This window comes from Mya arenaria, chromosome 6 (genome assembly GCF_026914265.1).
Source record: "Mya arenaria isolate MELC-2E11 chromosome 6, ASM2691426v1".
In the NCBI taxonomy this organism is placed as follows: domain Eukaryota; kingdom Metazoa; phylum Mollusca; class Bivalvia; order Myida; family Myidae; genus Mya; species Mya arenaria.
This window is the reverse complement of record NC_069127.1, coordinates 61,179,140-61,187,800: the sequence shown is the minus strand read 5'-3', so window position 1 is coordinate 61,187,800 and position 8,661 is coordinate 61,179,140.

Here is an 8,661-nt window from a genome sequence, read left to right as displayed (position 1 = left end):
TAATATAAAAATAATGAGGGCCTAATTGAGAAATTGGGGAATGCAGTGCCATATAAATATGTTTACTCTTCACATTTTGACCTCAAAGTTCCCACGCGCAATGCCATAAAATTTCTCCATAACCTCTTCCTAAATACAAAGTTTAGTCAAATAACCTTCACCTTAACCCCAGGGGTACCTAACGCATTCTCCGTAACGTTCTCTATAACTTCTTCCTATATCCAAAGTTTTGTCAAGATATGTGTTTGCTAACAAAGTTATTTAAGTTCATGCAACTTTCACGCCGCCCGCCCGGTTGACCGCCCGCACAACGACGTACCTCATTCTAATAACCAGGTTTCAGTATGTGAAATCCTTTTCAATAACGGATGGCGGGTAATGTACAAACAAAATGTAATTTCGACCACTTAGAAAGGTTCAAGGCTCAAATACTTATGTTTTAAATTCATCCGGGTATTTCTCACAAGCAGTATTCATGTAGAAAACTAGTGGTTTTTTCGTTTACTATAAATAGGTCTACAGAGTGGTTGAAGTAGGGGGCTTTGATTTCATTTTTAACAGTAAAGCGAAACATTGTATTCTCGCCATTGGATTGTTCATTACTGCTCGCACCTTAACGAAACAAAAACACAATGGTTGTATAAAGAACAGTATGAAACTAAGTTCATTCAAACGATAACCTTCAAGCGTATACAAGCAAATCAGTTAAAGCTTGAACTTGTTTGTAGCATTTCTTACTGATGTTTGAAAATATTTTGAATCTTTAAAACTGTGAAAAATCCGTTAATAAAAACTCTGCTCTGATAATTCTTAAGAAACATTATGTGATGATAATAATTAGAATGTTGAAACTAATGCCGACTCACCAAGCGGCAAGGGTCCCTGGTTAATCCTTATCTGCCTGTAGGTTTTATAAAAAATAAACCTACAGGTCCCGAACAACATACACAAGTCATAATGTAAAATAGACATAACAGACACTGAACAAAACAACGCACTGTACGAAAGACCCACGTCACAGTGTAAAAGTAGAACCTACAGGCACTTAACGAGATACACACGTCACAGTGTAAAAATAAACCCAGCAAGTACTGAACGAGTACTGAACGAGTGACACACGTCACAATACGCCACAATATTTGTTTCAAATATGGTATAATAAAGTGTGTTTTCTTTATTATTTTATATATTCTATAAAGGACATTACCATCTCTGTCATATGAAGAGATACCATGTTTGACATAGAAAGCCTATTCTCATTATGTTATCTGTATTTAGTAGTAGTATTAGTAGTAGTAGTAGTAGTAGTAGTAGTAGTAGTAGTAGTAGTAGTAGTAGTAGTAGTAGTAGTAGTAGTAGCAGTAGTAGTAGTAGTAGTAGTAGTAGTAGTAGTAGTCGTAGTAGTAGTAGTAGTAGTAGTAGTAGTAGTAGTAGTAGTAGTAGTAGTAGTAGTAGTAGTAGTAGTAGTAGTTGTAGTAGCAGTAGCAGTAGCAGTAGCAGTAGCAGTAGTCGTAGTCGTAGTCGTAGTCGTAGTAGTAGTAGTAGTAGTAGTAGTAGTAGTAGTAGTAGTAGTAGTAGTAGTAGAAGTAGTAGTAGTAGTAGTAGTAGTAGTAGTAGTAGTAGTAGTAGTAGTAGTAGTAGTAGAAGTAGTAGTAGTAGAAGTAGTAGTAGTAGTAGTAGTAGTAGTAGTAGTAGTAGTAGTAGTAGTAGTAGTAGTAGTAGTAGTAGTAGTAGTAGTAGTAGTAGTAGTAGGCTTATCGCAACTAGTTCTGTAGAAATTGTTTCTATTTTAAACGGGACATCACCAATATTTATCTAAATAAAATAATATTTATAAAAGGCATTTTTTGATATAACAGTCATTTAAAATGTTACCGTTTTTAATGTTTGTCATGTCGCGTCTTTTAAAAATGCATGTAGTAAATGTATTTTTACAACTGTAGATGAACATAAATGCAATACATTATATGAATCTACACTGATAAAACAAGTGGAGTCGCTAAATGAATTGCTAAGTGATCTGATGGTAAACATCAAGAGAAAAACAAAAACACATTTTAACTGCTACAATTATCACTGTTCAATTTTACAGACTTGATTGTAGTATTCCAGCTAGAGTAAAAAAGCTTTGGAGCATTAACCTAATAAACTTATTACAAAATTCATTAATAAAGCTCCTTATTATTATTAAGGTAGATCGATTAACTACAAAACAGAGTGCCGATACTGGTACAAAATGGATGTTGTTATATATGGTCGGATATTAACAAACACTAGCGGTAAACATTGTTATGGACGATAAAAACATACCTTGTGTTTAAACGTGTCTTCTACTTTGAAAACAATGCTGGCATTGTCCGATACAGTGTTTGGAATTAAAAACAGGATTTTTCAAGCATCTGCTTTTCTGAATACACTTTCATATATTCGCCCTGAAAAAAAGCGTACGACAGAAAAATTGTCAGGATTCACATATATTAGTTTCTATCCCTATGAAAACACAACTGAGAGCAACTACAGGGACATGCACAGCGGTCAGAAACTTAATAACCGGCTTGCTGAAGGCACAAGGAACTCCGTCGATGGCGAATTTAATCTCGCACTTCTTGTCCTTATCAAAAGGCAGTTCAATATCGGGAGACATTGGTGGAACAATACAGTCATCTGCTTCATATTCCTCTGTTTGCCTTTCCTTTACTACGGAATCGGCTTTTTTCTTTAGCACGATTTCGATACTTAAGTTAAAATGACCTTGTTCTTTCCTATTTGGTGAATGCAAGGCAACGACCTTTACTTTCGCTGTTGACATGGTGCCTGGTAAAAATAACAAGTCGAATCAGCAATAATGTTGACAGTGGTCTGCGATCAGTAGGAGATGGTTTGTGTTTTGGGGAGCTGACGCGACCAACTCGGTGCATCCACCCCCTGTAATTAGTCCAGATTTTTCTAATATCAATATTGTAGACAACATATGAAAACAGCAAGTAAAAATAATTTTGGAGACACATAGACGCCAGTAGTGTTTTACATGGTCCCCGAAATCACGTTATTATTTATTTTATCTTAATGGGGGTGCGCACCAATAATAAGAGTGCCTTCACCTCCTTAACGACAATTCCTAGATCCGCCTCCGCAAAATGTTAAGTATATACCTGTATCATAGCAGATTAAAGTATTACTAAAACGAAAAATAGACAAAAAAACAGGCGGTTAATTATTTTTATAGTTTCTTGGGATGGTCCCAAAAACCTAAGTATTACTCCGTTTTGCTTGGGGAGGTTGCGCACTAAAAAAAATGCACATTTACAGGGCACAGCTTTTACGACAAATCCTAAATCCGCCTTTGCAAAAATGTATATACCTGTGCTATAGAACATTGGAATATTACTGAAACGAGAGTAGACAAAGAAAATTTGTGGTTGATTGTTTATAATAATTAATCCCCTACATTAAAATCGAAAGTATTCGTTTACTTTAATAGTCATACATCAGATCATACAACAAACATCACAGATACCGCCTGGCTATAGTAAACCTATAATTATTTGGTAAAAGTTTGTTTACATTTGATCACATTATAAGTGTACCGTATATATTGTTAAATCACAACAATGATTAGATAAACTCTCATAAATGTGCAATGCGTCACTTTCTTATGCGTTGTTTTCAGTGACCTGGGGGTGTATTTAATAAGCAACCTAGATTTAACTTAAAGTTTAGATTAGAAAATATGTATTTTGATTGGCCTGTATATTCACCTGACCAATAGACTGAATGGAATCACTAAGGCATGTCTAAGGATAAGGATAAGATCAATATTGAATACTGGCCCTGGATTAATCCGACTTTCATTTCATCGCGGGAAAAAAAGCTAATTACTTGAACATTTAAACAAAATGCACAATCACACTGTTAAACTATTTACATGTCTTAACGTAAGATAATACGTATGATATTTAAAGACAAACTAAGGTTTAAGCAAACTGACAAATAGTCTTTTTTATTCTATGGTAGTCGTTACTTCGTATCTACTTTTGTTATGCGGATCGGGTAGCCTTTTCAAGCATTTTACACTTAGTAATTTAAAACTTGTTTTCTTCAAGCTTTTTCTGTATAGCATATGCACCAGATAACTAGTTTGTAGCCCACAATTCTAAGTATCCTTCGGTTATCAACCCATCAAATAAATCCCTATATGTTTGAAATAGTTTGTAGCATTTCATTTGCCGTAAAGCACAATTGAACCCACTGGGTTAACAGATAAATAAGTTGTCAAAAGATACTCAGTGTAAATAGCATGGTTGTGTGTGCAAGAATGTTTGTGTCGTAACTATGATATATAAATGATTTGCAATGCTCCTTCTCGAGCTACGTAGAAATGTTATATAACAGCTAAATAATTTCATATAGTATCGTAGGCGGAAGATATATGTAATTGGTCCGCTTTCCACATGTGTCATAAGGCAGCCATTGATCAAAATGTTTCCAATTTATGCAAAATGCAAAGTATGGAAAATGTCAAAACACAACTTTCATTTTGCCTGTTAAAAGCTAGTTTTTTGTCATTTTTTTGCAAAATTATAGTTAATGAATAATTATCTGATTTTACCTATTTTACCCAGGTGTAACATAGAAGTAGAAACCTTCAGTGTTTCATTTTTTTACTAGTTTTTCAAATCAACATTTCGGAAAATGAAATTAAGAAATAGAAAAATAAGAATAAAGATCAATTAGAAATTTAATTGCAATTAAATTTAAAGTTACTATAATCCCAACATGTACAGAAGTTGCATGAAATATATAAAGAATCTATATCGCAGTTGAATTGAAGAAAATAAAGAATAATCCTTCTTTCTTTCGTCTATGACGCAGTATCAAACAACTGAATATCAGAAAGCATAAAAGATATGATCATATTTGATGTATTTCTGTCACTGAAGAGGAATGATCAAATTGAATATTTTTTCCGTTTTACTATTACAAGTTTTATGATTGTATTAACTCAGATTCTATTTGTTTGAATCGATCTTACGATTACGTATTTGGACAATGATTATTGTCTATTCCCAAAAAGTAACTACTGCATTGAAAGTATTAAATTGCAACATGACATATTTAAAAAACAAACTTAGTGAGAAAATCGAGAATCATGTATACTTTTTTATGTAAATAACAATTTGAAAAACAATGTTAAACGCTTGTGTTTTGTTTTTCTTTCATGGTTACATTGTCAAGTAAATTCAATATTAAGAGTGCCAGTAATTCTCATTTTGAAGATTCTGATTGAGTATAATCATTGTATAAATAACTTCTTCTTAAGTGTCGTATTAGAGAATATCATACACACAACTGATGGAGGCATTTAAAAGACAGGAAGAAAACATTGGGTTGAACCCTGATATATACAGATATAAATAATATTTCTGAATGATTCAGACACAATTAAGGCGCATTTGAGAGAATGACTGATAATGCACTTCGGACTTAAGATAACGTGACTGTTATGGTTCAGACGATTCGCGATCATTTAAAGTCACAAGAAGTGTCGGTGCGGGAGGATATACTGTGCTACATTTCAGGTAAGTTTTATATTAAACAAACAGATGGTGATGGTTTATGATGATGATTGACGAAGAAGGTTGATGATGATGGTTGATGATGATTCAAGAAACAGATATATAGAAAGAATAAACAAAGAAAACGTTGATGAAAACACTGTCGTATTTATATCTATGACTTTTGTTAAAGGCTTGTACTTAGGTCTTAAGCCATGATATGAAGGATGATTCATATATGAACTTATATACCGCTTTGTTATAAATAAATGTACAAACCATGATTGTTTTTACAGTTAGACCCAACACGATATAAATTCAGATGCAAATGACCGTATTCAAACATTTAACGAAACAGAAATATATTTAAAACATTTTTTCTTCACTTAAGTAACATTAAAAGAAATCATGTAAAACGACAATGATCAAGTGTCCTCATCCTGATTGTCCGGGATCAGGACAAAAGGAGAGTATTGTGGAGAATGTGGTTTCTATTTAGCGAAAGAACCAAAAAAAATTAAATGCAAGAAATTCGATGGAGAGATGACGAACCTTGCACTAAAATTCTAATAGAAGGCAAAACAACGAGGTTTTGTACATGTTGTGGAAACAAAATCGACCCTAATATATTTCTAGACGAAAAGGAAACGGACTTTTGTCCAGAGTGTGGGAAATAAAATTATATTGATACAGAATGTAAGGCATGTCATCTAAGCAAGGGTATGCCATAGTTAGTTTACTTCGATAAGAATTTTAATTTTAGAACATTCGTAGTAATATACTGGTACGTTTTCATACATTTTAAAGTTGCAATATCGTCTTATCTTGATTTCCACGCCGAATGACCTTCATATATGATTTGTTAGAACTTTTCAAGCATATTTCAATGTTTGAAAGTTAAAGATCTTGTGTTTTGCATTTGAAATCGACGCATATTCATTGTTTCAATATCAACGACCGCCCATTTGTGTTTGCAAATACCGGATTTCGCAAACTCAAGTACTCTTTAACTACAATGCAATCGACTACTGGCCTGTATTTTAAGTAAGAAGCATTTATTAAGATATGATTTTGGTGGTTTTTTTTTTTGCGTGCGAAATGTTTTTGGAAAATCATCATATTGACCCGCGAAATTCGGACTCCAGCTGGGTCTTTGCCGAATAACAATGGATTTTTCACTCGCCCGTGTTATTTTCCCCCAACTTTTCGAAAGCGGGGTTTCAATAATACAAAAAAAAGTTATTTTGCACAAACCATGAGGGTTTTCTCCTGCGGGATAAAATTATCAGATTATATAAAAATCATGCACTCCATTCAAGCTATATATATATTTGAGCTTATAAACATTACCTTTAAGTTAATAATTACTTTAGATGAATTATTTTAGTGTCATTAGTTTCATTTGAATATTCCCTAAATTTAAGGGTTATTTAAGGGAGAAACACCCGCAGAACTCAAGTATGTCAATTTATGAAAAATAACACGATAAATGGACTAAGATCAGCTAAATAAGTACAATTTTTGAACATATCTATTTTGAGTGAATGTTATAAAGGTAAAATGTGATTTTAATATTTTTTTTAAACATTAGATTTTAATAATTAATTGTATGTAACCGTCGGCATCGTCGATATACAGACGCCGTAAAATGTAGTCATGTTATGGCATTGTCAGCATCAATGACCTTCCAGTTTATTTATTGTTTTTCATTAAAGGCTATAAAATTTAGGAACTACTAAGTGTTACATACTTTCGTTAAAATAATGGATAACTACCAACCCCCTCCCACTCTCGTACAATAAACATAATTATCAAGTATGATCTAATTTTCTAGGTACAAAATTTCACTAATGACTATAATATATCATTTTTGGCAAAATCGAGTGTTACGGAAATCTAATTCAATGATGAAGGACCCCCCCCCCCACCCACACACAAAACAAATTATGTACTTATGTAATACTTATGTAATGTATACTCGTAAAGAATGATAATGTTAATAGGTTGGTTAAACCTTACGGATAAGTGCGCCTGGTATAGGGATAAAACACGTGACAGCCAATACACTAGCATTGCCCCCTACTCAGCCCAGGTGGCGGATTCCGAACCACAAACATTTTAAAGGGACTAGACACCAGCTGTCCCAAAACGTGAAATTCAGTATTACCTCAACACAAGCCTAGCCGAAATAATACTTACTAGTATGAAACTGATAATACATCATTTTACGCGGTTATAAGGTTTCATCGCTGTCACAGCGGAGTTTAACCTTTAAAAAACGCACAGAATGATTTCCAAGTTTAAAGTGAACATATTTAGCATGTAAAAGTCACATTATTAGTACAGATAAATATACAAACGTTATTTGCAACATTTACTGGGATTTACATGGTAGAAAAACCGAGTACATTTCGAACTGGAAAAATATGCAAAAATCGCGTCGTAAACGATATGATACACCAGTAAGTGAGATTCAATGCGCTGTACATAACCATAAAAGATTTATGTTCAGTTTCAAACAATTTTCTCGTTTTCCTGTAATGCAATCATCATCTGTCGTCTTGTCGCTTTAATATTAGATTCTGTGAAATAATTGCTTTCAAACATTTTGAAGAGCTGCATGATGGTCTGTAGGATGATAATGCTCCTGGTGTTTTTAAAGAGTGGTGTTCTTGTAGTTGGAGTTGTTTCTCTTGTTGACAGCATTTATACTCGTGTAGCTGGTATTGCTGTTGTTTTTGTTTAAAATGAAAATGTTCTTGAAGCCGGTGTTATTTTAGTTGTTCCTGTAGAAAGTGTTGATTTTCTTGTAGATGGGATTAATGTTGTTGCTCTTGTAAACAGAGTTGTTCTTGCAAGAAGTATTAGATTGGGTTCTTGTAGATGGGGTGTGAGTTGTTTTTGAAGCTGTAGTTTCTCTTGTAGGAAGTGTTGTTGTTCTTGTAGATGGGGTTAGTGTTTATGTTCTAGTAGGCAGAGTTGTTCACTTAGCTGCCCGTACCAAAATGCGTCGCAAAAAGGCGCAGCTTGCAGGGATAAAAACACAGCTTTAAAAATAGCTTAGCATTTTCCCCCCAAAATAGGTTAGCTTCTTGTCAAAATAGCT